Source organism: Cotesia glomerata, linkage group LG3, assembly GCF_020080835.1.
Source record: "Cotesia glomerata isolate CgM1 linkage group LG3, MPM_Cglom_v2.3, whole genome shotgun sequence".
NCBI classification, from domain to species: Eukaryota; Metazoa; Arthropoda; class Insecta; order Hymenoptera; family Braconidae; genus Cotesia; species Cotesia glomerata.
In genome coordinates, this window is record NC_058160.1 from 11,507,624 (window position 1) to 11,521,472 (window position 13,849).

The following is a 13,849-nucleotide window of genomic DNA, read 5'->3' on the forward strand; positions in this document are numbered from 1 at the left end:
AGCTCCCACCTTGGGACTTATCTAATTCAAATTATCGATAATTTTCTATCTAAGGCGGTTGAGCTCACCCCTATTGCGTTATTGCAACGTAATTTTACACATTCACACTTACACATACACAATTTACTTGTATAATTTCATCAAGGAGGTTTTTTCCCAGCCTAGCTGGGTTTTCCTCCTTTGGGGACAAATAAATTCTTCTAAATTGTTCCCCAAAAAATCCAAGTATTTTTATTTAATTTCCTAATCCCAACTTTATCGTATAATTTAAAACAATTACGGGAATTATCCGCATTGGATAGTTTTCGACAAAACATTGTTATTTTCGGTATTTGAATTATACTTTCAGTACAGACTCATAAAATAAATTTCTATGATATTTATGACTTTTTATTATTTTTTTTATAAATATATTGACAGGTCAAAATCTATCTCCTGTTCAAAGGTATATGGAAACACCACTAATGATATCAATGCAGGACTTGAAGTTAAAAACAAATTGATATAAGATAATTTTGAAAGGACTAAAAATAAATCAACTTCATTGTATATGGCTAATACTGTCAATTATTAATTTAAAAGTTGGCCAAAAAATGATAGTATTATGCTGTAACTTACTCTTTTGCAGCAGTCGACAAGAGCATTGTATAATAAGTACATCAGCAGTCTACCTCGAGACCTGAAGTGGTAGGAAATTAATAGTATCAGTGACAAAAATGACACTTTTTAAATGTCTGCTTTGCCAGATCATCCGTCAAATGACAATCTGTAAAAGGCTAATTTTGTGTATAGAGCTCCTCGTTATTCACATACTCAAACTGATCTTTCTAGTTGATCATTCGGCGCCTGATAGACTCTCTTATTGAATGAAAAATGAGCTTGATAGCTTCTAAGGCCAACTTTTCTAGCTGTAAGAGAGTCCCAAGATACTCCAAGTACCACTGGTTTTTAATTAAACACTTGGTAATCCTCTTAATTACCGTAACTCCTATTCTTTCCCGCTTCACAGCATTATTTATATTTGTAAAAATGCTTACCGTAAGATGGACGGTGTGGCTTAATGTATATAGAATAAGCGAAAGGAAATTTAGTATAGACCGGATAGCTCAAATGGTAGAGTAGTCGACATGTCTTCGGAAGGTTCTGGGTTCGAATCCCAGTCCGAGCTATCTAATAATTTTTTCTCGCATATTCTATAAACTCACATTAAGATGATCCTCTCCACATTCCTTTCTCAATCCTTTCTTACCAATATCCTGTTACGTGAATGTGGAACGCTTCACGTAATAATTACCGTAACTCCTATTCTTTCCCGCTTCACAGCATTATTTATATTTGTAATATAAACCGAAGACATGTCGGCTACTCTACCATTTGAGCTATCCGCTCTATACTAAATTTCCATTCGCTTATTCTATATACATTAAGCCACACCGTCCATCTTACGGCAAGCATTTTTACAAATGTAAATAATGCTGTGAAGCGGGAAAGAATAGAAGTTACGGTAATTATTACGTGAAGCGTTCCAAATATAAACTTTTACAAATATAAATAATTCTGTGAAGCAGGAAAGAATAGGAGTTACGGTAATCATTACGTGAAGCGTTCCACATTCACGTAACAGGATATTGGTAGGAAAGGATTGAGAAAGGAATGTGGAAAGGATCATGTTAATGTGAGTTTATAGAATATGCGAGAAAAAATTATTAGATAGCTCGGACTGGGATTCGAACCCAGAACCTTCCGAAGACATGTCGGCTACTCTACCATTTGAGCTATCCGGTCTATACTAAATTTCCTTTCGCTTATTCTATATACATTAAGCCACACCGTCCATCTTACGGCAAGAATTTTTTACAAATATAAATAATTCTGTGAAGCAGGAAAGAATAGGAGTTACGGTAATCATTACGTGAAGCGTAATCATTACAAATATAAATAATGCTGTGAAGCGGGAAAGAATAGGAGTTACGGTAATTATTACGTGAAGCGTTCCACATTCACGTAACAGGATATTGGTAGGAAAGGATTGAGAAAGGAATGTGGAAAGGATCATGTTAATGTGAGTTTATAGAATATGCGAGAAAAAATTATTAGATAGCTCGGACTGGGATTCGAACCCAGAACCTTCCGAAGACATGTCGGCTACTCTACCATTTGAGCTATCCGGTCTATACTAAATTTCCTTTCGCTTATTCTATATACATTAAGCCACACCGTCCATCTTACGGCAAGAATTTTTTACAAATATAAATAATGCTGTGAAGCGGGAAAGAATAGGAGTTACGGTAATTATTACGTGAAGCGTTCCACATTCCATATACCTTCGAAAAAAAAAAAAAAAATATATTGGAAACCATTACACAAATAAAAAATTCGGACTAAGTATTTTCATTGAACAGATGGTAGAATTTCAACCAAAAAACTGAAATTCTCCCTAACAGAATTATAAAAATAATTTTTATCGTACTTCCATTTGAAAGCATGTGGTTATCTGAATAGTTTTGATATTACTTATTTTCACTCCTTATCGGTTTGATTTACGTTCACAATACGATGAATACGTTCAACTAACGCTTTTAACGTTCAATACGTTTAAATTACGATTTCAACGTTTAATACGTTCAAATTACGATTTCAACGTCCAATATGTTGAACTTACGTTTCCAACGTTCAATACGTCGAATTTACGATTTGAACGTTCAAAACGTTGAATCTACGACTTAAATTTCGACTCGGGAGTACACGATGAAAAATTTCCATTGATTTTTACTATGGTTTTATTATGATGCAGGACTAAAAGAGCACGGATCATAATTTTACCCAAATCTCATAGTAAATGTATGCGCAATAACTACACAAAAAGAAAAAAATCTTGAGTCTAGGGTAAATTTTTTTAAACCAAGAAAATCTTAAGGAAGATTAAAAATTTTTCGAACGAAGGTAAAGTTTCTTTAACGAAGGTAAATTTTTTTGAACCAAAAAAAAAATACATCAGCTCAAAAAATACATCAATTCAAAACTTTATGACTATAAAATATAACCGGTCTTGTTTATATTTTATTTAAAAAAATTTGAGAATAACAATATAACCTACCCAGTAAACACGTTTACGTCAATGTTACGTCAAAATGACATTGGGCTATGTCAGGATTTACGTAAGATACAAGTCACGAATGAGTCATATGTGACTCATTATTTCACACTTCTTGACGTAAGATTCTGACGTAAAAATATGACGTAGTCATGACGTCAGTATTATGTCTCAATGACATTTATGACGTCAATATGACATACCTGTGATGTCTATATCATGATAATGATGTCATTATGACGTAAAAGTGATGTAAGTGATGTAAGAATTGTATCTCAGAAAAAATATTAAAAAAAAAATTTCTCAAAAATAAAAAGATGGCAATTTTGAAATTAATTATAGTGTTGTGGACTTATTACAGTTTGAAACACTAGTTATATGTTGATACTTGATGAAAAAATCCTGAAATATGATGGGCTCGAACTTGGGTCCTCACGTGTCGGAGTCTGGAACGCTGCTCACTTGTCCAAGTAACGGTTTATGTCACGAAGTAAATAACTTACGTGATAAGCCTTACATGACGAAAAATGCTTATTTCATAATTTTTTCTGAGATTAAATGGATTTTAAGAGCTGGAATTGTATAAAATTCAAGTCTAATAATTTATACAATTTCATAAAATTTCATTAAACTCATGAAATTTTATAAAGTTCTATAAAACTTTGTAAATACTCTTATAAAAGGCTCTCTAGTGAAACTTGTGGTAATTAATAGACAATTTATAAATTTTCATAAGAATTGATTGAATCTTACACTTTCAAAAATTTTCGTCTAAAAGCGGACACAGAGAACTTTCACAAAGTGAAATTTTTCAGAGTAAACGATGGATCCGTGTCATTTGAATATTTTTGAATACTTATTGATTTCTCAAGACTTGAATTTTTTTATTTAATTTTTCCGAAAATTTAGTATTTTTCATTTGGATTTTTCTTCTTCAAAATTTCAATTTACAAAATTTAGATTTTTTTTTTTAATTTCAACTCTTTTAAGTATACCATTTTTTTAATCTATATTTCTTTTTTAATTTCAATTTTTTTCGAAATTTGAATTTCTTTAATTTAACATACTAACAAAATTATGAAACTTGATGTACACAGTAAAAAAATTTTGCGTCATTGTGTCAAAAAATTTTGTGTTAAAAATTTTTTTTATTTTAAATATTTAACATTTTATTATGTTGATTTAACACAATAAATGTTAAATTTACACTTAAAAAAGTTAAATATTTAACACAAAAATTTTTAACACTAAAGTTTTTGACGCAATGACGCAAAATTTTTTACTGTGTAAAATACTATTAGTCTCGTCAATAACAATCATGGAACTGTTTGAATTATTTCAAATACAATGTTTCATAAGTAGCAGCACTAATGTCAGAAAATTATTTTTCAAGTAATAGTGCAATATTTAAATGACTGACATTTAATTTCTTGACGCGAAATCATAAAAAATTATATGTTTACTCGCTTGACGGTTTAAAAATTTAGAGTTCATGCCACATAAATTGAACTCGGTATTTTGTTATCAGTTTCACACCAAATCATTTATACCGAATGAAGTCGAAAATATTTTTACAATGGATAAACGTACCAAATTCATGGAAAAAATATAAGTGAGAAACATATGCAACGAAAAAAAAGTATTTCTTGCACCAAGAAAATTTTGACAGAGGCCGAAGTTATATTGGAGCAAGAAGTGTTTTAGTGTCAAGAAATTTTGACTTCATTCACGAAATTTTCAGTCATCTCTAATATATTCTTGGTCCAAAGAAATTTACCTTTGAGTCAAGATTTTTTTTCTGCAGTGTATGGAAACATACAAGCAAAGATACAAAAAGTTTATATCCCACATGTATTTAATTTGTATGTTTTTTTCTTAAAACGTAAATGAAAAATATTTTGTATGTTATTTGCTAATATGTTAGATATATTCATTAATATTATAAATTATAAATTTTTGTTATTAAGAGCGGACTTAAATTTACAAGGTACCAGCTTAAATCAGCTGTTTACCTCTTCCTGATTCTTACTAAATTTTAAACCAATTTTCACTAATATTTAGCGATTAATTGTAAATTAGACATCTTGTTAAAGAAGTTTTATATTTGATAAATTTTGATCAATCGATAATATTAAAAAAATACATCCCCCAAATTTTATCAATATTATGGAAAATAATCGTTTGTCACTGATTTAGAAAATGACTTTCAAATTACGTCAGTATTATGTACAATTGTGACAAATTATTGATGTTAAATAATGACTCACAGTTGGTATCGGTATTACGTAAGACCGTGACTTGTCACTGATGTAAACACATGATATTAATCTTACGTCAAGATTACGTACAACCGTGACTTGTCACTGATGTAAACGCATGATGTTAAACTTACGTCAAGATTACGTACAGCCGTGACTTGTCACTGATGTAAACGCATGATGTTAAACTTACGTCAAGATTACGTACAACCGTAACTTGTCACTGATGTAAATGCATGATGTTAAACTTACGTCGTTATGACATACAATGATGGCATTAATGTTACGTAATATTGTAGTTTATATATTATGTCAGTTGTTCGTAATATCTAAGTCATTTCCGTTACATCATAGAGAAGTAATAAACTTACATCAGTATGATGTCAAAAATATATCATATATTTTTACATCATAATTGGATCACAAGACAGGTCAATTTTACGTCATATTTACGTAAAATATTGTGACATTCCTATGACTTATAAATGACGTCATATTGAAGTCATGTGTTCACTGGGATATCTACATATACAACCAAATTAATTAAAATTATTGAAAAGAATTCAAATTTCATTATTTTTAATTATTTTTAATCAAAATTTTTAAACAGGGATATTTCAAATGTTACTAACTTATTATTATTACTTCTAGATTTTTATAAAGCTCAATTCAGAAAATTTGAATTTTATAGAAGTTTATTTTTTAAGTAAAACTGATAGTTTTCACCTCTTTATGTTGATGATTTTAATTAAAAATTTTTATCTTATATTCATCATCTATCTTTTTTTCGTTATGTTCTTTTCTTATTTTTTTTTTTTTTTTAATTCTTTTTTAATATTTCTTTATTTTTACCATTTTAACTTTTTTTTTTCGTATGATATAATCTCAATTCAAGACATATTTGTTTGGTTATCAACATATTTCTTACCTGTTTCATGAAGATTCAATGAATTTCTTTATGCTATAAATTCTTTGGTCCTCAACTTTTCGTCGTTTAAGTAATAGCATAATAGGATAATAAAAATATTTTAAAATCTCATCATATTATGTCTCATGCTCCAGTCCGTAATGGCAATTTATAATGTTTTTTTTTATTGTTTAGTTTTATATAATTATTATTAACAAATTGAAATAAAATTATTATCATTAAAATAAAATGTAATTGATAAAAAATAAAAATTTATACTTATAATTCAAATGGATTTTCAATTTTAGTTTGATTGTATTGAGCAAAATTTTTCTGATTTACTCCACTGATATTATATTCAATGACATTTTTTTGTTCGCTGATTATATATTGGATTTCTTTAAATAATTTAACTGACTAGCAGTATCAATCATATTTGTTTATTAATTTGATATTAATGAAATGTAAGGTAAAAACTTTAATAGATGCTGATGAACTAGTATGTGATCAATCCATGTATTTGTATATCTATATTCAAATATAAGTACACAAATACATGGAGTGATAATATACTGGTACATGAGCATCTATAAGGACTTTTACATTAGGTATTTTTTTGCCCTCGGGGCAGAATTATATGTAATAACTGTGTAAACTTTCATTGTGATGATTACAATAAAAATCATACGTTAAAATCTAATTGTAATTTTTTTGATAAATAAGAAAATAATTATTAAATAATTAAATTTTTTAATAAATAATTATTAAACTCCTACTAATAGATTTGAAAATAAGATTAACAGTTTGATCAAGAATTTCCAGAGTAATGGATGGCTGGATGAACATCAAGGTAAAGTTTTGAAAACGTTTAACTCGGTGGCTCCAAGGATTTACGGTCTTCGGAAAGTACATAAAGAGGGTCTAAAACTTCGTCCAGTGGTCAGCTGCATAAAAGCTCCAGGCTACAAGATTGGAGTATATTTACACAGACTCCTAACACCACTGATGGACACCCCTGTTGAAATAATCCCATAGATTCCAATAACAAATAACTTTATTGGGGTCTAATGTGCTTTTGTCGCTGCAAATCCATATACAGATCTATACAAATTTTCAAAGGAAAAAAACGGAAAGTTTAATGGAATTTATATGTCTCAAGAATTTCTATCTGGATTTTAATGGAATTTGTATGCCTAGAGAATTTCTATCTGGATTTACCAAGATGTACTAGAGCAAGTGGATTCTATTAGAAAATCCAATAACATAGCGTAATGATAAAAAATGTTTTCTGGTGGAGTGTCCAGTTTTATGATAACTTTAGTTTAATATGTTTTTATCAGTAAATTAACTCTAAGAGTATCTTACGTCTACTTATATCAATCGGACTATCCCGAGTGAATTTTTATGCCAAGTCTATAGTTATACGACTGGATATACCTAGGTGAAGTTGTGGGCCTCTATATGAAAAACCAGTATTATATTACAATCACTTTTATGTCTTTTCATCTGTAAAATACAATTAAGACTGTCTTATAGCTATGGGATATCAAATGGATTATTCAGATTGGACTTTTATTTCATGTCCAATGTTATGTATCTGGATATATTTTGATGTAGCTGTAGGCCTTTATAGGAATATTCGATTTAAAAATAAGAATATTTTAAAGTATTTTTATCTGTAAATAACAATTAGAAGTACCTTAAAGCTTTATGAGATAGAATGGACTATTCATACTAAATTTTTATTCCAGGTTTAATGTTATATATTTGGTTATACCCAAGTGTAGCTGTGGGCCTTTACAGGAATATTCCATACAGTAATACAGATAATTCTATTTATTTTTATCTGCAAATAACTATCAAAAGGACATCAGAGCTACATAAGAAATTATACCTAGGTGTAGTTGTGGACCTCTATATGAAAAACCAGTATTATATTACAATCACTTTTATGTATTTTCATTTGTAAAATACAATTAATAATGTCTTATAACTAAATGGTATCAAATGGATTATTCAGATTGGACTTTTATTTCAAGTCCAATGTTATGTATCTGGATGTACTCAGATGTAGCTATAGGCCTGTATAGGAATATCCGATATAAAAATAAGAGTATTTTAATGTATTTTTATCTGTAAATAACAATTAGAACTTCCTTAAAGCTATATGAGATCGAATAGACTATCCATACCAAATTTTTATTCCAGGTTTAATGTTACATATTTGGATACATCCAGGTGTAGCTGTGGGCCTCTACAAGAACATTCCATACAGTAATACAGATAATTCTATATATTTTTATCTGCAAATAACTATTGAAAGGACTTCAGAGCTATATAAGAAATGGATAAATTCTTTTTCTTTTAAGGCTAATTTCTCTTGAAGGACAGATTGGATAGAATTATCGCCACTTTCCGTTTTTTTTTCACGGTTATTTTTTATCATATCCACATCACTTTCTTCAGTTCCAGAAACTAGTTTCGAAACTGGAGGAAATTTGGTACGCTGACTATCTATAGTCCGTTGAAGTTTTTCTTCAGTTTCTGAAAAACAAGACAGGGACAAAACTGATTAAAAAACTATTTCTTCTTTAGAGTTTTCTTTAAAAAAATAAAAAAAAATCAATAGATATCTGATAATTTACATTTTGGCAGAAGACAAATTTTGGCAGAAGATAAATTTTCTCCGCTCAAAAATCGATAGAAGAAAAAAAATGTTATTGCAATCCCAAAAAACAATTTAGAGAAAAATTAAACATACAACAGCTGATTTTTCTTTTAAAAGTTCGTGCAAGTTTATTTCTGGCAAGGGATAAAAATTTTTAAACGATAAAAATAAAAGATTTCTGAAATTATTCCTTAATATTTTGTGAAAGTATTCAATCATTATAGTTATTTTTTTTTCTCATCTATAGAAATTTTTCAAAAAGATAACTTAACCAGCAATGAGAATGACATTAAACAAATTTGATTACTATTTGGGCTAAGCCGAATGTTCAATAAAAACTATAATATAAAAATTAATCTAATTTATGTCAATTGAAAAAGAATTTATACGAAAAGTTTAATAAATCCAAAAATGCACGACTCATAATGCTAATATCTTTGTAAAAAACAAGCATAGAAAAACAGATAAAAATAAAATTCTCATAAATAGTTGTTTGATTATGTTTTTAATTATTTTAACTTTAAATATTTTGAGGTGACAGAAGTAATCTCCATTAAATTATTTATGTGTTTTAATTATTTTAATTTGGAAAAATCCCGAAAGTATAATTATTAAAATAGTTGTGAGACAAAGGCAAAAAAATTTTGAAACGTAGAGCACAATCTCTGATGTTACGCATTGTGAGTCGTGCTATATCAATATTCATTTACAGAATTTTCATAAGAATAGAATACCTATTAATCCTGTAATCAGTAAGGGTTTTCACTTAAATTGTTAGGAACATTTTAGCAGAAAGAAAGTATGAATTTTAATCACGCAAAAAGGTCAAAATTTTTCATTTTCATAGTAAAAAATTACAAATTATTATTATTTTAGACATATACGTAAATAGAACCGGACTATAAAAATTGATTGTTTTTGCCTACATGAAATCATGCATATATGTTAATTTTTTAAATATTATAATTTTATTAAAGCATTGTTAATTACGCTAGCTACGGAATAATAATTTTATAATGAAACCTAATGGACTCTGATATTATAATCGATACATCAAACAAAATACTTTCCAATCTCAGAACTACTTCAGTTTTTTAATAGCAGTTTATTGAAAAAATACTATAGAAAATTAGGATCACATTCTTTAGCGCAAAAATGCAGCCAGGGTATGTTTGAATGGTAGAGTAACGGATTTAAAACTACTAGGTCATTTACGAAAATAAAACGTGATGTTGATAATACATTATTATTGATTAATCATAAATCATAAATGTGTAATAATTCTTCTAGGAAGTATCTTTGAATTTTTTTATAGGAAAGCCTCTCAATATAGTAATATTTTTAAAACTTTGTTAATTATCATACACCAAAAACAAAGTGAAAAATTTTTTAGCAAAAGCTTATAGATTATAATATAGTAGTTGGTACTGCATACAGAATATCTTACGATTCCATAATCTGTTAAGGTTCCATACAAACAATTATTGAAAATATTTTATGCAAAAAAAAAAAACAATAAAATTAGCAGCGCCAAAAAGTAAGCTGTTCTTATTTTCTCAAAATAAAATTTACGAATTCAAATTTATTGGGACACTAACGCAAATAAAATAAATAATTAAAGTTAATTATTGTTAATGACGAACTAATAAATAGATATTCTTGCTATAAAAAAATTTATATCTACAGGTTTTAGGAAGTCTAAATTTAATTATATTTTTTAAATTTTGTTAATTATCATTCGCCAGTAACAAAACAAACATTTTTTATTGAAACCTAATGGATTCTAATGTTATACGTGGCATTCCGTACAAAAGATCTTAGAATTCCATAACAAATTTACGAATTTAATTCTACTGTATAAACTACGTCTAATTTTAAAACAATTGTTGATTAAAACGTTATTACTTTATCAACATCTAACTGTTTTACATGGTCTTGTTCAGTTATAATTAATAAAAAATCGCAACTCTCATTGTATTTTACATCTATGCTTCCGCCAAAAAAAGCATTATAGAGCAAATGGTTAAATATTCCGGTGACAAGTTAATTTACTTTCACCTAAATACACAATTATTGAAGCGATACTAACGTTATCGCAGAGAAAAAAAATTTACTTTTGCGATGGTACAAGTTTTAAGGAGCAACAAACTAAAATGTTTCAAGATAAAACAATTTCGGTATACATGAAGAAATATTAATTATGATCCCAAAAAAAAAAGTACAGAAAAAAATTAAACTAATAACAGTTGATAAGTTGTTTGACTTCAAATTTAAGCTCTTTACAAATCTCATGGATGTTTATTTCTAACAAAAAAAATAAAAAATTTTAAACGATAAACTTAAATAAAGAATTTTCCATAAATTTCATAAATAGATAATTGGTGTTTCGAAAAATTTTGATCTATTAATTATAGAAAGTCTGAGTAAAATTTAATTTAGGAAGTTTTAATTATTAATTATCATGAGTCAGTAAAAAAAGAAAAATTTTTTATTGGAACCTAATGGATTCTAATGTTGTAATTGGCGCTCCATACAGAATATCTTTCAATCACGTTCATGAACTACAAAGGGTTTTTATATTAACAATCAGACATATTCTTAAAAAAAAATAGTGTATAATTTAAGAGTGGAAAAAATAGGAATTTTTCGATTCTTGAGGAGAAAAAAACATTTATTTTTTAGTTATTAAAGACACAAACGAAAATAAAAACCAATTCCATAAAAATTAATTAAAGTTGAATAAATGAATTTTTCAATATAAGACAATATATCAAAAAAAAATTCTATCAACTTTATACAGCCAGCCTCAGTACAATAATATTATTTAAGCTTTGTTAATATTCAGACGCCGGTAACATAATATAATTTTTTATTGGAAGCTAATAGATTCTAATGTTGTGAGTGGCGCTCCATACAGAATATCTTTCAATCACGTTCATGAACTACAAAGGGTTTTTATATCAATAACCAGACATATTCTTAAAAAAAAATAGTGTAGAATTTAAGAATGTAAAAAATAGGAATTTTTCGATTCTTGAGGAGAAAAAAACATTTGTTTTTTAATTATTAAAGACACAAACAAAAATAAAAACCAATTTTATAAAAATTAATTAAAGTTGAATAAATGAATTTTTCAATATAAGACAATATATAAAAAAAAAATTCTATCAACTTTTTACAGCCAGCCCCAGTACAATAATATTATTTAAGCTTTGTTAACAATTAATTAATATCCACACGCCACACACAAAAAACGAATTCCTTGCGCCAAGAAAATTTTAAGGAAAACGAAAATTATTTTGGAGCAAGAAAAAATTTTCTTGACTTAAGAAAATTTTCTTGGCCAAAGAAACTTTGACTTCATTCAAGAAATTTTCAACTTTCCTCAATATTTTCTTGAGCCAAGAAAATTTACTCTACAATCAAGAATTTTTTTTTTCAGTGCAGTAACACAATGAAAGTTTTTATTGTAACCTATCGGATTCTAATGTTGTAATTGGCACTCCATGCAAAATACTTTAGAATCCCATAATCTACTAAGGTTTTAATATCGATTGTTGGAAATATTTTGCTAAAAAATTAAGAAATTTTGATTTGAAAAACACCAAGATAAAAGTAGATTTCAGTTTTTCAATAAAAGAAATTAGTAATTTTCTTTCACAAGGACATTTACGCAAACACAATGGATTTATGAAATTAATTTTGATCTTGTTAACAAAGAAAGTGGGATTTTATATTATAATTATAATTGTACTTACAGTTTTCTTTACTTCGTTCTGACAAATAAAATTTTTTTACGTTTCCTTCTGCTATTACCACGGAATTTATTTTTTGAAACAAAATTTGACACACAATCACTGACTTCTTACAAAAGCTCTTATACGCACAACTCTTAGAGAACAACTGACTAACAGTCCAGGGCCTGGACTCTGGACTCCAGGCTAAGCCAGATTGTGAATAGAGTAACCCCCTTCCCCACTACCACGTGGCTGCAGTGCCTTCGTTTTGGCGGGTAAATATATTTTTTACACATATGACTTTATCTCTTTTCTTCTCGAGCGTTTACTTGCAATTTACTCACTAGATAACAAAATACTAAAGTTAGCCAACGTTTTTAATTTTTAATTTTTTTTTTTTCACTTATTAAATTGGAACCGAAAAATATTTTTTAAAAATTGTACTTAAAGTTATTCAAGTTTTTTACAAATGAAATTTTTTTTTTCTTATTTTTTTGTAATAATTTTTTTAATAAAAAAAATAAAAATTGTAAATGTCGGCTAACTTAATTTCATCGCTAGATACTACAGTATCTAAATGTAAATTATCAAATGTTTATTGAAATCGTTTTTTGTTTCTTAAAAAAATGTCTAAGCAAGAAATAGTTTTTAATCAATTTTTGTCATTGACTTATTTTTCAGAAACTGAAGAAAAATTTCTCAAAATGATTGACAGCCAGCGCGCCAGAGTAATTTATTCAGATATAGAACATTAGTCTTGAAATAAAAATCCAATCTGGATAGTCCACTTAGTATCACATATTTGTTAAACACTCTTGATTGTAATTTGCAAATAAAAATATATAAAAGGAATCTTGATGTAAGACTGGATATTTGTATAGAGGCACATATAATAGCTAAGCTTGGGTATATCCATTTACATAACATTAGACCTGACATAAAAATCCAATTTGTATAGTCCATTATATTTCATAGAGGTTTGAGGTAATTTTAATAATTATTTACTGACATAAATACATTGAATTATTTCTATTATAAAGTTGAATATTCCTATAAAAGCCCACAGATACACCTATGGATATCCTCATGAATTTCATGTGACGGGATAAAAATTAAATATGGATAATCATCAATATTACATAATTCTGAGGCACTCTTAAACGTAATTTATAAATAAAAACATCA

General features: G+C 27.7%; 2 long non-coding RNA genes across 2 annotated transcripts; one reads left to right on the forward strand and one right to left on the reverse strand.

Moving 5' to 3' along the window:
- Nucleotides 1–7,873: 7,873 nt before the first annotated feature.
- Nucleotides 7,874–9,087, forward strand: LOC123262294. Its single transcript, XR_006508903.1, has 4 exons — nt 7,874–7,937; nt 8,011–8,394; nt 8,468–8,760; nt 8,915–9,087. It is a non-coding gene; the product is annotated as an uncharacterized LOC123262294 (long non-coding RNA).
- On the reverse strand, nt 8,438–12,965 carry LOC123262293. Its single transcript, XR_006508902.1, has 2 exons — nt 12,686–12,965; nt 8,438–8,803 (listed from the first exon to the last, which is right to left on the reverse strand). It is a non-coding gene; the product is annotated as an uncharacterized LOC123262293 (long non-coding RNA).
- Nucleotides 12,966–13,849: the final 884 nt, after the last annotated feature.